Source organism: Thunnus albacares, chromosome 6 (assembly GCF_914725855.1).
Source record: "Thunnus albacares chromosome 6, fThuAlb1.1, whole genome shotgun sequence".
NCBI classification, from domain to species: domain Eukaryota; kingdom Metazoa; phylum Chordata; class Actinopteri; order Scombriformes; family Scombridae; genus Thunnus; species Thunnus albacares.
Window position 1 is genome coordinate 5,268,380 of NC_058111.1, and position 17,886 is coordinate 5,286,265.

At 43.5% G+C, this 17,886-nt stretch overlaps 14 non-coding genes across 14 annotated transcripts; 5 read left to right on the top strand and 9 right to left on the bottom strand.

Moving 5' to 3' along the window:
- Positions 1 to 825: 825 nt before the first annotated feature.
- Positions 826 to 898, bottom strand: trnar-ucg. The gene has a single exon. It is a non-coding gene; the product is annotated as a tRNA-Arg (tRNA).
- A 207-nt stretch (positions 899 to 1,105) lies between these two features.
- trnai-aau lies at positions 1,106 to 1,179 on the bottom strand. Its single transcript has one exon. It is a non-coding gene; the product is annotated as a tRNA-Ile (tRNA).
- A 1,093-nt stretch (positions 1,180 to 2,272) lies between these two features.
- On the bottom strand, positions 2,273 to 2,345 carry trnar-ucg. Its single transcript has one exon. It is a non-coding gene; the product is annotated as a tRNA-Arg (tRNA).
- Positions 2,346 to 2,567: 222 nt separating this feature from the next.
- Positions 2,568 to 2,641, bottom strand: trnai-aau. Its single transcript has one exon. It is a non-coding gene; the product is annotated as a tRNA-Ile (tRNA).
- Positions 2,642 to 3,730: 1,089 nt separating this feature from the next.
- On the bottom strand, positions 3,731 to 3,803 carry trnar-ucg. The gene has a single exon. It is a non-coding gene; the product is annotated as a tRNA-Arg (tRNA).
- Positions 3,804 to 4,027: 224 nt separating this feature from the next.
- trnai-aau lies at positions 4,028 to 4,101 on the bottom strand. Its single transcript has one exon. It is a non-coding gene; the product is annotated as a tRNA-Ile (tRNA).
- A 112-nt stretch (positions 4,102 to 4,213) lies between these two features.
- On the top strand, positions 4,214 to 4,286 carry trnaa-agc. The gene has a single exon. It is a non-coding gene; the product is annotated as a tRNA-Ala (tRNA).
- A 915-nt stretch (positions 4,287 to 5,201) lies between these two features.
- Positions 5,202 to 5,274, bottom strand: trnar-ucg. The gene has a single exon. It is a non-coding gene; the product is annotated as a tRNA-Arg (tRNA).
- A 207-nt stretch (positions 5,275 to 5,481) lies between these two features.
- trnai-aau lies at positions 5,482 to 5,555 on the bottom strand. The gene has a single exon. It is a non-coding gene; the product is annotated as a tRNA-Ile (tRNA).
- Positions 5,556 to 5,667: 112 nt separating this feature from the next.
- On the top strand, positions 5,668 to 5,740 carry trnaa-agc. Its single transcript has one exon. It is a non-coding gene; the product is annotated as a tRNA-Ala (tRNA).
- Positions 5,741 to 6,644: 904 nt separating this feature from the next.
- Positions 6,645 to 6,717, bottom strand: trnar-ucg. Its single transcript has one exon. It is a non-coding gene; the product is annotated as a tRNA-Arg (tRNA).
- Positions 6,718 to 7,127: 410 nt separating this feature from the next.
- trnaa-agc lies at positions 7,128 to 7,200 on the top strand. The gene has a single exon. It is a non-coding gene; the product is annotated as a tRNA-Ala (tRNA).
- A 1,381-nt stretch (positions 7,201 to 8,581) lies between these two features.
- Positions 8,582 to 8,654, top strand: trnaa-agc. Its single transcript has one exon. It is a non-coding gene; the product is annotated as a tRNA-Ala (tRNA).
- Positions 8,655 to 15,893: 7,239 nt separating this feature from the next.
- On the top strand, positions 15,894 to 16,084 carry LOC122984770. The gene has a single exon (XR_006403985.1). It is a non-coding gene; the product is annotated as a U2 spliceosomal RNA (small nuclear RNA).
- Positions 16,085 to 17,886: the final 1,802 nt, after the last annotated feature.

Consider the following 17,886-nt stretch of genomic DNA (forward strand, 5'->3'; position numbering starts at 1 on the left):
TGTTGTGTCACCACGATACTTTCTTGATGAGGAACATAACTATGCCTGACCTTCTGGAGGACATTTACCTTCTGTTCTCAGGCAGCTTTTGCCTTTTCATAATCATCTGGTTGAAAACTTTGAATGCTCACAGTTGGTGAACCTAACTCTACGCTTTAGTCCTCTGAGCCCACGGGCGTGGCCAAGAACTTCTCAGGAAAATACTGCACGAGACATACAGTATGTCAATGGGGAAAACCAGTCACTAACTTCATTGGAAATCTTCAGCACCTGGTGAATACTTCCCCAGGTGGCACCTCCAGAGGGGAATTAGCTCAAATGGTAGAGCGCTCGCTTTGCATGTGAGAGGCAGCGGGATCGACGCCTGCATTCTCCATTCCCGTTTCTTCTTTGGTGTAAAATGGGTCTTTTCCCTGAAAGTCAATGCCGCAGCGTCGTCGCAGCATCGTGAAGTCAACGCTGTGCATCCAAATCTTCATGGCAGGAAACACACAATGCCTTGATTCGAAGGAACTGACGTAAAGCAGGATTCCTCCAGAGCGTTACTCCTGCCGATTGTGCTCATAATAAGCAGAGCAAGGGTGCCGAATTCTTACGGGGACACCCTCTGACACAAATGTTGATCACAGAGAAGACATATTTCCTCTAAGTTCCTAAAGCTTTCACCACACACCTTTTGTAATCTCCTGCATCTCTGTGACCGCTAGTAGTTTTGACCCATAGTCAGCCACGTCGCATTGCTTGATGTCCAATGTTCACAGCCTCTCATGGGGATTTTCTTTACTCAACAGACACATACGCGAATCCGACAGAAGTGGGGGCATCCAACCACGAAGGGATTCGAACCCTCAATCTTCTGATCCGAAGTCAGACGCCTTGTCCTTTAGGCCACGTGGTCACGCGGACAGGGACGAGTACATTTCAACGGGGCTACGTTGGTAGTAGTCTAGAGTAAGAAGGAGCTGGACTTTGGACGTGAAGCTTTCGTGTGAGACAATGTGGCACTGTTGGTCAACCCATGGGTTGGGAACAGTGGGAGGTTTACGTCAACTTTCTTTCCATCTGTAGGCGGCGCAAGGACTTGTGCCTTTACAACAACAGTTCCTGGCCAGTACAGGGATCGAACCTGTGACCTTGGCGTTATTAGCACCACGCTCTAACCAGCTGAGCTAACTGGCCTGCTGCTGCTGAGAGTCCTCTTACAACCACGTCCCTTATACAAAGACAGGGAAGCAATTGCTTTCGAGTATTTTGCGACCTGTTGGCACCTCTCTCGTAATCTTCTTTAAGAGGGGAATTAGCTCAAATGGTAGAGCGCTCGCTTAGCATGCGAGATGTAGCGGGATCGATGCCGGCATTCTCCATTACCTTCTTTTCTGTGGAGCCAGACAGCATCCACTGCTTTTTGTTTGGAGGCTGATGTCCCACAATCACGCCATTACAAAAGGATATTGTGTTGTGTCACCACGATACTTTCTTGATGAGGAACATAACTATGCCTGACCTTCTGGAGGACATTTACCTTCTGTTCTCAGGCAGCTTTTGCCTTTTCATAATCATCTGGTTGAAAACTTTGAATGCTCACAGTTGGTGAACCTAACTCTACGCTTTAGTCCTCTGAGCCCACGGGCGTGGCCAAGAACTTCTCAGGAAAATACTGCACGAGACATACAGTATGTCAATGGGGAAAACCAGTCACTAACTTCATTGGAAATCTTCAGCACCTGGTGAATACTTCCCCAGGTGGCACCTCCAGAGGGGAATTAGCTCAAATGGTAGAGCACTCGCTTTGCATGTGAGAGGCAGCGGGATCGACGCCCGCATTCTCCATTCCCGTTTCTTCTTTGGTGTAAAATGGGTCTTTGCCCTGAAAGTCAATGTCGCAGCATCGTGAAGTCAACGCTGTGCATCCAAATCTTCATGGCAGGAAACACACAATGCCTTGATTCGAAGGAACTGACGTAAAGCAGGATTCCTCCAGAGCGTTACTCCTGCCGATTGTGCTCATAATAAGCAGAGCAAGGGTGCCGAATTCTTACGGGGACACCCTCTGACACAAATGTTGATCACAGAGAAGACATATTTCCTCTAAGTTCCTAAAGCTTTCACCACACACCTTTTTTTTGTAATCTCCTGCATCTCTGTGACCGCTAGTAGTTTTGACCCATAGTCAGCCACGTCGCATTGCTTGATGTCCAATGTTCACAGCCTCTCATGGGGATTTTCTTTACTCAACAGACACATACGCGAATCCGACAGAAGTGGGGGCATCCAACCACGAAGGGATTCGAACCCTCAATCTTCTGATCCGAAGTCAGACGCCTTGTCCTTTAGGCCACGTGGTCACGTGGACAGACGAATACATTTCAACGGGGCTACGTTGGTAGTAGTCTAGAGTAAGAAGGAGCTGGACTTTGGACGTGAAGCTTTCGCCTTCATGGGATACACGTGTGAGACAATGTGGCACTGTTGGTCAACCCATGGGTTGGGAACAGTGGGAGGTTTACGTCAACTTTCTTTCCATCTGTAGGCGGCGCAAGGACTTGTGCCTTTACAACAACAGCTCCTGGCCAGTACAGGGATCGAACCTGTGACCTTGGCGTTATTAGCACCACGCTCTAACCAGCTGAGCTAACTGGCCTGCTGCTGCTGAGAGTCCTCTTACAACCACGTCCCTTATACAAAGACAGGGAAGCAATTGCTTTCGAGTATTTTGCGACCTGTTGGCACCTCTCTCGTAATCTTCTTTAAGAGGGGAATTAGCTCAAATGGTAGAGCGCTCGCTTAGCATGTGAGAGGTAGCGGGATCGATGCCCGCAGTCTCCATTACCTTCTTTTCTGTGGAGCCAGACAGCATCCACTGCTTTTTGTTTGGAGGCTGATGTCCCACAATCACGCCATTACAAAAGGATATTGTGTTGTGTCACCACGATACTTTCTTGATGAGGAACATAACTATGCCTGACCTTCTGGAGGACATTTACCTTCTGTTCTCAGGCAGCTTTTGCCTTTTCATAATCATCTGGTTGAAAACTTTGAATGCTCACAGTTGGTGAACCTAACTCTACGCTTTAGTCCTCTGAGCCCACGGGCGTGGCCAAGAACTTCTCAGGAAAATACTGCACGAGACATACAGTATGTCAATGGGGAAAACCAGTCACTAACTTCATTGGAAATCTTCAGCACCTGGTGAATACTTCCCCAGGTGGCACCTCCAGAGGGGAATTAGCTCAAATGGTAGAGCGCTCGCTTTGCATGTGAGAGGCAGCGGGATCGACGCCCGCATTCTCCATTCCCGTTTCTTCTTTGGTGTAAAATGGGTCTTTGCCCTGAAAGTCAATGTCGCAGCATCGTGAAGTCAACGCTGTGCATCCAAATCTTCATGGCAGGAAACACACAATGCCTTGATTCGAAGGAACTGACGTAAAGCAGGATTCCTCCAGAGCGTTACTCCTGCCGATTGTGCTCATAATAAGCAGAGCAACGGTGCCGAATTCTTACGGGGACACCCTCTGACACAAATGTTGATCACAGAGAAGACATATTTCCTCTAAGTTCCTAAAGCTTTCACCACACACCTTTTGTAATCTCCTGCATCTCTGTGACCACTAGTAGTTTTGACCCATAGTCAGCCACGTCGCATTGCTTGATGTCCAATGTTCACAGCCTCTCATGGGGATTTTCTTTACTCAACAGACACATACGCGAATCCGACAGAAGTGGGGGCATCCAACCACGAAGGGATTCGAACCCTCAATGTTCTGATCCGAAGTCAGACGCCTTGTCCTTTAGGCCACGTGGTCACGTGGACAGGGACGAGTACATTTCAACGGGGCTACGTTGGTAGTAGTCTAGAGTAAGAAGGAGCTGGACTTTGGACGTGAAGCTTTCGCCTTCATGGGATACACGTGTGAGACAATGTGGCACTGTTGGTCAACCCATGGGTTGGGAACAGTGGGAGGTTTACGTCAACTTTCTTTCCATCTGTAGGCGGCGCAAGGACTTGTGCCTTTACAACAACAGTTCCTGGCCAGTACAGGGATCGAACCTGTGACCTTGGCGTTATTAGCACCACGCTCTAACCAGCTGAGCTAACTGGCCTGCTGCTGCTGAGAGTCCTCTTACAACCACGTCCCTTATACAAAGACAGGGAAGCAATTGCTTTCGAGTATTTTGCGACCTGTTGGCACCTCTCTCGTAATCTTCTTTAAGAGGGGAATTAGCTCAAATGGTAGAGCGCTCGCTTAGCATGCGAGAGGTAGCGGGATCGATGCCCGCATTCTCCATTACCTTCTTTTCTGTGGAGCCAGACAGCATCCACTGCTTTTTGTTTGGAGGCTGATGTCCCACAATCACGCCATTACAAAAGGATATTGTGTTGTGTCACCACGATACTTTCTTGATGAGGAACATAACTATGCCTGACCTTCTGGAGGACATTTACCTTCTGTTCTCAGGCAGCTTTTGCCTTTTCATAATCATCTGGTTGAAAACTTTGAATGCTCACAGTTGGTGAACCTAACTCTACGCTTTAGTCCTCTGAGCCCACGGGCGTGGCCAAGAACTTCTCAGGAAAATACTGCACGAGACATACAGTATGTCAATGGGGAAAACCAGTCACTAACTTCATTGGAAATCTTCAGCACCTGGTGAATACTTCCCCAGGTGGCACCTCCAGAGGGGAATTAGCTCAAATGGTAGAGCGCTCGCTTTGCATGTGAGAGGCAGCGGGATCGACGCCTGCATTCTCCATTCCCGTTTCTTCTTTGGTGTAAAATGGGTCTTTTCCCTGAAAGTCAATGCCGCAGCGTCGTCGCAGCATCGTGAAGTCAACGCTGTGCATCCAAATCTTCATGGCAGGAAACACACAATGCCTTGATTCGAAGGAACTGACGTAAAGCAGGATTCCTCCAGAGCGTTACTCCTGCCGATTGTGCTCATAATAAGCAGAGCAAGGGTGCCGAATTCTTACGGGGACACCCTCTGACACAAATGTTGATCACAGAGAAGACATATTTCCTCTAAGTTCCTAAAGCTTTCACCACACACCTTTTGTAATCTCCTGCATCTCTGTGACCGCTAGTAGTTTTGACCCATAGTCAGCCACGTCGCATTGCTTGATGTCCAATGTTCACAGCCTCTCATGGGGATTTTCTTTACTCAACAGACACATACGCGAATCCAACAGAAGTGGGGGCATCCAACCACGAAGGGATTCGAACCCTCAATGTTCTGATCCGAAGTCAGACGCCTTGTCCTTTAGGCCACGTGGTCACGTGGACAGGGATGAGTACATTTCAACGGGGCTACGTTGGTAGTAGTCTAGAGTAAGAAGGAGCTGGACTTTGGACGTGAAGCTTTCGTGTGAGACAATGTGGCACTGTTGGTCAACCCATGGGTTGGGAACAGTGGGAGGTTTACGTCAACTTTCTTTCCATCTGTAGGCGGCGCAAGGACTTGTGCCTTTACAACAACAGCTCCTGGCCAGTACAGGGATCGAACCTGTGACCTTGGCGTTATTAGCACCACGCTCTAACCAGCTGAGCTAACTGGCCTGCTGCTGCTGAGAGTCCTCTTACAACCACGTCCCTTATACAAAGACAGGGAAGCAATTGCTTTCGAGTATTTTGCGACCTGTTGGCACCTCTCTCGTAATTGTCTTTAAGAGGGGAATTAGCTCAAATGGTAGAGCGCTCGCTTAGCATGCGAGAGGTAGCGGGATCGATGCCCGCATTCTCCATTACCTTCTTTTCTGTGGAGCCAGACAGCATCCACTGCTTTTTGTTTGGAGGCTGATGTCCCACAATCACGCCATTACAAAAGGATATTGTGTTGTGTCACCACGATACTTTCTTGATGAGGAACATAACTATGCCTGACCTTCTGGAGGACATTTACCTTCTGTTCTCAGGCAGCTTTTGCCTTTTCATAATCATCTGGTTGAAAACTTTGAATGCTCACAGTTGGTGAACCTAACTCTACGCTTTAGTCCTCTGAGCCCACGGGCGTGGCCAAGAACTTCTCAGGAAAATACTGCACGAGACATACAGTATGTCAATGGGGAAAACCAGTCACTAACGTCATTGGAAATCTTCAGCACCTGGTGAATACTTCCCCAGGTGGCACCTCCAGAGGGGAATTAGCTCAAATGGTAGAGCGCTCGCTTTGCATGTGAGAGGCAGCGGGATCGACGCCCGCATTCTCCATTCCCGTTTCTTCTTTGGTGTAAAATGGGTCTTTGCCCTGAAAGTCAATGTCGCAGCATCGTGAAGTCAACGCTGTGCATCCAAATCTTCATGGCAGGAAACACACAATGCCTTGATTCGAAGGAACTGACGTAAAGCAGGATTCCTCCAGAGCGTTACTCCTGCCGATTGTGCTCATAATAAGCAGAGCAACGGTGCCGAATTCTTACGGGGACACCCTCTGACACAAATGTTGATCACAGAGAAGACATATTTCCTCTAAGTTCCTAAAGCTTTCACCACACACCTTTTGTAATCTCCTGCATCTCTGTGACCGCTAGTAGTTTTGACCCATAGTCAGCCACGTCGCATTGCTTGATGTCCAATGTTCACAGCCTCTCATGGGGATTTTCTTTACTCAACAGACACATACGCGAATCCGACAGAAGTGGGGGCATCCAACCACGAAGGGATTCGAACCCTCAATGTTCTGATCCGAAGTCAGACGCCTTGTCCTTTAGGCCACGTGGTCACGTGGACAGGGACGAGTACATTTCAACGGGGCTACGTTGGTAGTAGTCTAGAGTAAGAAGGAGCTGGACTTTGGACGTGAAGCTTTCGCCTTCATGGGATACACGTGTGAGACAATGTGGCACTGTTGGTCAACCCATGGGTTGGGAACAGTGGGAGGTTTACGTCAACTTTCTTTCCATCTGTAGGCGGCGCAAGGACTTGTGCCTTTACAACAACAGTTCCTGGCCAGTACAGGGATGGAACCTGTGACCTTGGCGTTATTAGCACCACGCTCTAACCAGCTGAGCTAACTGGCCTGCTGCTGCTGAGAGTCCTCTTACAACCACGTCCCTTATACAAAGACAGGGAAGCAATTGCTTTCGAGTATTTTGCGACCTGTTGGCACCTCTCTCGTAATCTTCTTTAAGAGGGGAATTAGCTCAAATGGTAGAGCGCTCGCTTAGCATGCGAGAGGTAGCGGGATCGATGCCCGCATTCTCCATTACCTTCTTTTCTGTGGAGCCAGACAGCATCCACTGCTTTTTGTTTGGAGGCTGATGTCCCACAATCACGCCATTACAAAAGGATATTGTGTTGTGTCACCACGATACTTTCTTGATGAGGAACATAACTATGCCTGACCTTCTGGAGGACATTTACCTTCTGTTCTCAGGCAGCTTTTGCCTTTTCATAATCATCTGGTTGAAAACTTTGAATGCTCACAGTTGGTGAACCTAACTCTACGCTTTAGTCCTCTGAGCCCACGGGCGTGGCCAAGAACTTCTCAGGAAAATACTGCACGAGACATACAGTATGTCAATGGGGAAAACCAGTCACTAACTTCATTGGAAATCTTCAGCACCTGGTGAATACTTCCCCAGGTGGCACCTCCAGAGGGGAATTAGCTCAAATGGTAGAGCGCTCGCTTTGCATGTGAGAGGCAGCGGGATCGACGCCTGCATTCTCCATTCCCGTTTCTTCTTTGGTGTAAAATGGGTCTTTTCCCTGAAAGTCAATGCCGCAGCGTCGTCGCAGCATCGTGAAGTCAACGCTGTGCATCCAAATCTTCATGGCAGGAAACACACAATGCCTTGATTCGAAGGAACTGACGTAAAGCAGGATTCCTCCAGAGCGTTACTCCTGCCGATTGTGCTCATAATAAGCAGAGCAAGGGTGCCGAATTCTTACGGGGACACCCTCTGACACAAATGTTGATCACAGAGAAGACATATTTCCTCTAAGTTCCTAAAGCTTTCACCACACACCTTTTGTAATCTCCTGCATCTCTGTGACCGCTAGTAGTTTTGACCCATAGTCAGCCACGTCGCATTGCTTGATGTCCAATGTTCACAGCCTCTCATGGGGATTTTCTTTACTCAACAGACACATACGCAAATCCAACAGAAGTGGGGGCATCCAACCACGAAGGGATTCGAACCCTCAATGTTCTGATCCGAAGTCAGACGCCTTGTCCTTTATGCCACGTGGTCACGTGGACAGGGATGAGTACATTTCAACGGGGCTACGTTGGTAGTAGTCTAGAGTAAGAAGGAGCTGGACTTTGGACGTGAAGCTTTCGTGTGAGACAATGTGGCACTGTTGGTCAACCCATGGGTTGGGAACAGTGGGAGGTTTACGTCAACTTTCTTTCCATCTGTAGGCGGCGCAAGGACTTGTGCCTTTACAACAACAGTTCCTGGCCAGTACAGGGATGGAACCTGTGACCTTGGCGTTATTAGCACCACGCTCTAACCAGCTGAGCTAACTGGCCTGCTGCTGCTGAGAGTCCTCTTACAACCACGTCCCTTATACAAAGACAGGGAAGCAATTGCTTTCGAGTATTTTGCGACCTGTTGGCACCTCTCTCGTAATCTTCTTTAAGAGGGGAATTAGCTCAAATGGTAGAGCGCTCGCTTAGCATGCGAGAGGTAGCGGGATCGATGCCCGCATTCTCCATTACCTTCTTTTCTGTGGAGCCAGACAGCATCCACTGCTTTTTGTTTGGAGGCTGATGTCCCACAATCACGCCATTACAAAAGGATATTGTGTTGTGTCACCACGATACTTTCTTGATGAGGAACATAACTATGCCTGACCTTCTGGAGGACATTTACCTTCTGTTCTCAGGCAGCTTTTGCCTTTTCATAATCATCTGGTTGAAAACTTTGAATGCTCACAGTTGGTGAACCTAACTCTACGCTTTAGTCCTCTGAGCCCACGGGCGTGGCCAAGAACTTCTCAGGAAAATACTGCACGAGACATACAGTATGTCAATGGGGAAAACCAGTCACTAACTTCATTGGAAATCTTCAGCACCTGGTGAATACTTCCCCAGGTGGCACCTCCAGAGGGGAATTAGCTCAAATGGTAGAGCGCTCGCTTTGCATGTGAGAGGCAGCGGGATCGACGCCTGCATTCTCCATTCCCGTTTCTTCTTTGGTGTAAAATGGGTCTTTTCCCTGAAAGTCAATGCCGCAGCGTCGTCGCAGCATCGTGAAGTCAACGCTGTGCATCCAAATCTTCATGGCAGGAAACACACTCCTTGATTCGAAGGAACTGACGTAAAGCAGGATTCCTCCAGACTGTTACTCCTGCTGATTGTGCTCATAATAAGCAGAGCAAGGTTGCCGAATTCTTACGGGGACACCCTCGGGGACACAAACGTTGATCACAGAGAAGACATATTTCCTCTAAGTTCCTAAAGCTTTCACCACACACCTTTTGTAATCTCCTGCATCTCTGTGACCGCTAGTAGTTTTGACCCATAGTCAGCCACGTCGCATTGCTTGATGTCCAATGTTCACAGCCTCTCATGGGGATTTTCTTTACTCAACAGACACATACGCGAATCCGACAGAAGTGGGGGCATCCAACCACGAAGGAATTCGAACCCTCAATCTTCTGATCCGAAGTCAGACGCCTTGTCCTTTAAAATGTTATCCTATTTTTGTTTGCATTACACTTTTAATTTTAGAAAATCAACGTGTTACAATAAGTGTTCATGAATAAAGTACCTTACGAAGGAGGTCCCCACACTGGGTCTCATAGATGACTGCACTGACTACTAAGCTAAAACTTAACTCATCGCCTCATTGCAGACAGACCTCTACTTATTAATACACCCATAACACAGAGACAGCACAGCGTGTAACGTGTAGAGAAGAACTTCAAAGGCAATAATTGCTTTGCACTTTTCATTTATTGCCTATTTTTTATGGCCGAACTTTATGGAAAGGAGAAGCGGAACGACAGGTTATGGAGAGTCCCTTTGGAGCACTTTGCATGTGTCAGTAGCTCAGCTTTATCCCTGGGGAACACCCCTGACTCAGGGAGTGATATCCAAATTAGGAAATGTGCGTCATGTAGCAGGTGGATTTGACTCCCCTCGTTGAGACCTGTTGATAGACATAACAGCGAAGCAGAGGAGAGAGACTGAGATAGCGATGTAACCAACCTACATGCTGGTATTTGACATGTATTTTTTCCTTCTCGAAAACAAATAATTTTTAAAATATTTGTACAAAATAAATATTTGTGAAAAACCCACTATTTGTGCTTTGCTGAATAATGTATTTGTATTCGGGCACACACCTACTTGTATTACAAAATAAAAGGAAAGCTGGACATATACAACAAAATTTGGACACCTTAAGTTTATCGATAACTTTTAAATAATTGTTGATGAGGTTATCTACCAATACTGAAGAACTGTCAGTGTTAGGAGTTGGAACATTCTCGAAGCTGGAAATGGATCTAAACTGTGCCTTTTTGTGTTCACTTTTGTAGTTTTATATTCAGGCTCTGACATTTATTCTTTCATATTATCACTTTTATTTGACCTTCCTTGATTTTTATAATAATACTCATTTACTTTTGTAATTATTTGTATCAATACACCTAGCAGTATTTTGTCTGTCCTGTTTGTCTTGTCCTGCCTGTCTAAGGGTCCCCACATACATATAAAAAGCATACATATAGTATTGATTGTCATTCTGTGGGGGTGGGTATAGGAAAGGGCGCTGTCCTTACAGTGACCCAACCCCACCTCCGTCGAAGAGAACACTTTTCCAAATCTAGAGAAGGGTTATAATGTACTGTATTGCACTGTATTGTATTATAAAATGTCTTTTGCACAGTCCAAAAAACCCCCCAAAATACTATTATATATATAAAAAAAGAAACCCCTTGCCACAGTCTTGTACTGTAGTAACAATGCCAAAATAAATGTGGCACAGTTTCAGGATGTGCAGAGCAAAATGAACCCAGTACATTAATATCATTCTTAAATCTTTTAGGAAAATCACAGGGTAGAGTGCTGAGCTCAACTGGGGGGTCATGGACTGCAGTATTTTTTTTTTTCAAACTTTATTAAACAAATCACATATTACAAAACAACATACAACTTAAAACCAAGGGATATAAACGTGAACAACAGACCAATAATACATATAAGAAAATAAAAGGAGCAAAGGGAGCAACATAAATTATAATAATCTTTTAAAAGAAATATGCAGAGCATTTCTTGTCTTGCTTGTGGTTTTCCCTCTGCAATTTGAAAGCAAATGTTTGAACTCACTGTTCAAACATTTCTTGTTGTTTCTTCTTTAACACAATTAAGGTGTCCCCATCTATATTTGTTCCAAATGTGTTGTATCGAGCATATACATTCTGAATCTCTTTCAGTCGGTTGTAAAAGGACTTATATTGATTTTTGGATCTCTCCTTACAGAAGTCTGATATGTAATGTTGTATCTTATTTTTCGTATCATCCCATCACTCCATGGTCCAGTGGTATAAGCCCTTTAATTCAACACATCTTCCAAAATTAGAAATTTCCTTTCCCATATGTCAGTGTTTTTAATGCTGACACTGAGAGGGAGCTCTGGTCTGAGTTAAATACAGGAGATACTTGAATTGACAAAATCTTTGTGCCATGTGAGATGAGAACATAGTCTATCCAACTGCCGAACACCTCTGCTATTTTCCAACGTGAAACCAGGATCTTTTTTTTTCAGAGGTTTGAAGGGTAGCACATTACTTCCTCTATCAAGAGAAGTATTGAGATCACCCGCAACGCAGACAGTCCTGTTCGTCATGAAGCAGGAGTCAAGTGATTTCAGGAGCTCCCTACAGGTTGCAGGTTCTGTTTGTGTGTATTTTTAATTATTCTTAGCTGTTTCCCCTCGCCAGTTTAAATCAACTACCAAAACCCTGTCCTGAACAGGAGAAAAGCTGCCTTGTATTTTCATGTTCCTCTTATTTCTACATAGTATTCCCACCCCACCCACGCTCCACCTGGAATCACTTTTTAACAACTCGGTGAATTTGGATATGTCATTTTATTTCTCAAACGGACTTCTTGTAAAATAAAGTGTGGCTGAATGAAAAAAGACTTATTTGTTTTTTGCACCCCTCTAACATTTAAAGTGATCATTTTGAAGTTATAAGGGGGTGATTACATCTAGCTTATATGTGAACAGACCTTATTTGGCTGCAAAATAACATTAACTTAGTAAAAGGGGGGAAAAGAAACTCAAACAACAAGCAGTCAGTTGTCCACATCAGTTGGTAAAAGACTCACGCATCAAACTGGTCCTTGGCTTGCTTCTCAGTCTTTGAGGCAGGGGGGTCTTGAGGGGAAAGAGAGAGAATAGGTTGTGTTAGGGATGTCTTTCTTCAGTACTCTCCCAGTCTGGAACCTCCTGGCCGTGAGGAGCAGCTGGGACGCCACTGGGAGGGATGAACAAGTTGGTCCTGGGCTGTTGGGGAGTGTCGTCAGCAGGCTTGTTCTCCTCTAGCAGGGGGCTGTATTGTTACCAGGAGGTAGCTGCTCTGAAGTTGTAGCATGGGGTGAAGTGATGGGACTGATAACGTTCCTCTTTTTTGTTCCACTTTGTTTGTGTCTCGTCACCAGCTTCTATCCATCTTGCTGTTTTGTGGCTTTCTCTGTTAACTGCCTCACACTCGTCACTGCTGGCTAGCGTGCCAGTGGAGGTAGTTGCCTCGGTCTCCTCTGTAGCTCTGGAGGTATTCTCTATCTGTTTCAATAACAAGACCACATGAGAAGATAAAGTACATAACAAACAGTAGATGAATAGTCTGAATACTTCTTCCACCACTGTCTGAAATCCACATTTGGCCAGCAGACAATCAACAACTTTCCATCTTTCAAAACCTTACCAATGTGAATATCACCTACCTGGTTTCTCAAAACAGTCGTCAATCTCACTGCACTCATAGAAGAAACTCCCCTCTCCTCACCAAATTTAATTTAAGGAGTTTTTGTATGAACTTAAACTCCAAAACCTCTTGAGATCTCTCCTCGTTTCCTCCTCAAGAACCTGAACTACTCTTGATTTTCTTCAAACTGGCTCCAGCGATCTCATTCCCTCTTTTCTCCCTCATTCTGTCTCTACTTTGGCTTACCTGCATGCTGTCATCACTATCACATACTGTATGTCAGAGTACTCCGGTACATTCACATAGTTGCGCCAACCTGCCATCGCTGTCTTCAGCTCACTGGGATTCCTCATAATTGATCCTTTCTTTCAGGGCCATCTGTTGGATCTTGCTGACTGTTTCATTGCAAACCTTTAACCATGTCTCAATTACTGATTCCATACTGGCTAGTTTACTTCAACCTCCTTTATAAACAGCCTGTTATGGTGGCCGGTGAGGATCAAAGTTGAAAGCCAAAAGGATCATACAGTGTTTTGTTATGGACTTGTAAAATTAAAAGTTCTCCATCGGTAACTCTAACTCTTGACTTTGGACTTTTACAACCCAGGAGGACAATTGCATTAGTCTAGTACTGAAGAACATGGACTTATCGTGCATCTTTTATAGGAACTGACAGCTTGTCTTGCGTTGGAGAGCTAAACTTATATTGTCAAAAGGAAAGATGGGAACTTTGCTAGTTTATGGAGCCCTTATGTAGTTTTTAGAAACTCACAATTTTGAAATGGACTGGACACTCTGTACTGCACTGTGCAAAAGTTTTAGGCACTTTAGATGTGTAGATTTTTACATATCCTAATGCAATGCCATCAGGGAGGCATCTCATATTTGTTTGGTCTAAAAAAGATTAGGCTTTTTCAGTCAGAGGGTCTCAGATCTGGAATTCTCTCCCTGAAGATCTGAAGCCTGCAGAAGCATCTCTTAAATCACATTTTAAAATTGATCTTTGTAAAAAAGTCTTTTTATTAATGTTAGCCTGCAGTCTTGTGTTTACAGTTCCACTATGTTTTCTGTGGTTTATTTGTTTATTTTACCAATTTATCTTATTTTATTATGTTTGAGATATTATATACTCTGTATCTTTATTTGCTGAATTTTATTTAATTGTGATGCAAATTTGTTTTAATTCAGTTTTTCCTACAGAAAGCACTTTGTAACGCTGTTTTAAAATGTGTTATATAAATAAAGTTTATATATTATAAATTGATAATTGAGTCATACAACACAGAGCGCCTCATTTCATTCCTTAATGACCTCGACTCATGGCAAGTGAGGAAAGGTGTAAAGAGAGGACATAAGGAAGACATCAGGTGTGTTTATAAATCTCTGTAACATACAGTAGCTTTACTTACTAAAGTAAGTGTAAAATTAATTGATGAATATTTAAAAGTTCTGATAAGCTCTGTACTTTGTGGTGTTTTGCAAATTAAAACTGTTGCAAGCAATTTTTAAATAATCTAAAGTGTTCAAACCATTGGAAGATCTGAATATTCACTTAAACTTAATTACAGACATGTTTCACAGTTTAAGGAGGGTGTGCATGTGGTTGCCTCATGCAGCCCTGCCTGATTCTACCTGACTCGCTGATTGGTGGCACTGTGACTCAATTTGCATAACATGACAGACCTCCGACCACCGAGGAGATTTTAACTCAGGAGACATTATTTCACCTTGTTCTAAGGCGACGTTTTAGGACCGACAGCGGCTTTCAGTAAGTTAATTTACTTGTTTTATCTTTTCTTTACCGTGAAAAACGCCTCTAGTGTCACGAAAACCAAACTTATATGGCGCAGTTTTTCTGTTGCGTAACCAATTAAGGTGACGATTAACGGCGCAGCTCGGTGTTGGTGCCCTGCGGCCTCCCGGGGAAAATTCAGGTGTCTGTTAAGCCTCAAAACGTTTAAAAACTCTCCTCCTTTCAACACGTAGGCGGTAAAACATGTTCAAATGAATCAAATGAAGGGAAACTTTTTGATAAACGCAGTTTCATGTGGTGGCTGTTGGCCTGCTCAACGAGCCTAATTATACTCCTGTTGTGAGGCCTAAAGGTGGAGGCTACCATGCAGGAATTGTCGGTCAAAGTTGTGGTAAATGTTTTTCACAGTAGCAAGAGTAAAGTCACTCTGCTCTGCATGTGTGTGTGTGTCGGTCAAACAGACACACGAACAGCAGAGGAGCATCTTGTAGTAGAGGAGAGAGACGGAGAAACACTCAAATGTAACATATCGATATAACCCGAACACAGCACAATAATAAGAAAATAATAATTACAGGCAGAAGGTGGGGTCTCTGCAGATAAATACAGCGTCACACACTTATAGCGGCTCAGAAGTGACGATTGAGAGGGATTACTTGTGTATTAGTCTATACATTTTTTAGTATATTCCTGCGTAGTAAACCTTTAAATCTTTTTAAGTTTAGTTTGTTTGAAGAAGGCTTGACTCGACACACAAGCTACCCTAAAGTCACTTTTAGTTTAATTAAGAGAAACCTATTAATTAAAGATACATTCAATAAGATAGGACTATTTTTTAGAGGAATGTTAAGACACATCCCTGTTTTTAGATAACAAGAATTTATTTATTTATTAAGTTGTTGTGTTTCATACTGTAATGCAGAATACTGTCGAGTGCAGTTCGCTGTATTCTCCACTAGAGGGAGCCGGAACTCCAGTAGTTAATATATATATTGTTAAAAACATTATTTTGTCCATCAGATATCAGACTCTAATCTGTTTTACGGTTTATTTTCTCTTTTACAATTCCGATGGTGTTGCGTTTGTTTTTTAAATAGAAGTATACATTTAGTTACATCTGTCTTTCTGGCGATAATTGTATTGCTCTCTCGTTCTTACTTCCTATTGGACTAAACTGTGTCACGTGACCCAGCAGCGACCCAAACCATCAGTGAGCCTGACGGTGCAGAGGACCACTCCTCTACCTCAGACATTATTGCGTTATCGCTTCTCGGCCTTTTGGCTAAGATCAAGTGTAGTATCTGTTCTTATCAGTTTAATATCTGATACGTCCCCTACCCGGGGACCATATATTAAATTGATTTTTGGAACAGGGAGATGGAATAGGGGCTTGCTCCGTCCACTCCACGCATCGACCTGGTATTGCAGTACTTCCAGGAATGGTGCACCCCCTCTAAATGTTTAATATAAAGAAATTCAGAACTTAATAGTGAAGTCTCGTTTTGTAACAAGTGAGCTTGCTACGTTAAGCAATTATTTAACCACACACGTGACTGTGGTCTAACTTTTCTACAATGTTTATAATCCTTATTTTTAGAGCAGGAGACTGCAAATTGACAAATGTAAGAAAATGTTTATTTATTTTCAGTAGATCCCAAAACTGTTTGAATCTGTTTGTTTAGATTTGCTGCACTGTAGTTTTGAAATTAGATGTCAGTTCAGTCTGATTATTAGATTAGCTCATTCACATAAAAGTGAAAATCCTCACTGCTGCATTTCTGCTGGTTTCACAGCCTGCTGTTCCCTGATATATCAGAAGGAAGCTAAAAAAAACTGAATACATGTACTTAATTTTATGTTCTGAATTTTTTATTCTTGCTGTTAGTGGTGGAAGAAGTATTCAAATCCTTTACTTAAGTGAAAGTACCGATACAGCGATGTAAAATTACTCCATTACAGCTAAAAGTCCTGCATGAAAAATCCTACTTAAGTAAAAGTACATAAGTATTATGAGCTTGATGTAGTTTAAGTATTGCAGTAAAAGTAGTGGTTTGGTCCCTTTGACTGATATATTATAATATATGACATCATTAGATTATTAATAGTGAAGCATCAGTGTTAGAGCAGCATGTTACTGTTGTAGCTGCTGGAGGTGGAGCTAGTTTACACTACTTTATATACAGTTTGCTAGTTTAGTCCAGTGGTTCCCAACCTAGGGGTCGGGCCCCTCCAAAGGGTCAGCAGATAAATCTGAGGGGTCATGAGATGATTAATGGGAGAGGAAAGAAGAAAAAACAAAGTTCTGATACACAAATCTGTTTTCAGTTTTTGAACTTTTTCTCTAATCTTTGATTTTTGCTGAAATATTGGATCATTTGAACATTTATTAAAATGAAAGCATGTGAGAAGTTTAGAGGGAAAAATCACTATTTGGTGGAGCTGTTAACAACTCATAGACATGTGAAATGTGACCCCGACTACACACTGCTTTTTGTAAGACGTCAAAAGACAAAAAGGTTGGAAACCACTGGTTTCATCTTTAACAATGTGTTGTATTTTAAAAGCTTGTTATATTATCCATTGTGTCAAACCTTCATCTGAAAAGTAACTAAAGCTGTCAAATAAATGTAGTGGAGTAGAAAGTACAATATTTCCCTCTGAAATGTAGTGGAGTGGAAGAATAATGTAGCATAACATGGAAATACTCAAATAAAGTACAAGTACCTCAAATTGTACTTAGGTACAGAACTTGAGTAAAAGTATTTAGTTCCTTTACATCAGGCTGTTTTTTATATACAAAAAACCATTCTGTATATAATCTGTGTGTCTCTGGTTCAATGTGCTCTTTAATAAACAGCGTAGTTCACACTCCAGAGCAGTAGGTGGCAGTAGCAGGAATGTCTGTTGCCCACCACCAGTGAACAAAGAAACAGGAAGTGGTTGTAATTTGAGGGAAAAAAACGTGTGTTTTGTGTTTTTATTCTTTTCCCTGAGTTTCAAATGTGGATCAAACAACTTTTGATTGCAGTATGATTTAGCTTTGGCTCATATGAACTTTCTGTTGCATTGTTACTCATTTGTTTGAGGTAAAATTGATAAAATGGGTGATTTTAGGTCAGCTGTTGATTTTCAAATACTGCAATGCATCATGGGAACACCAGTCTGTACTTAAGTAAAATATAAATAGTAAAGTAAATAATCTTTGTTAGCCTTAGTACAAGTACTAATAGACTAATAGCCTAATAGTAGTAGTAC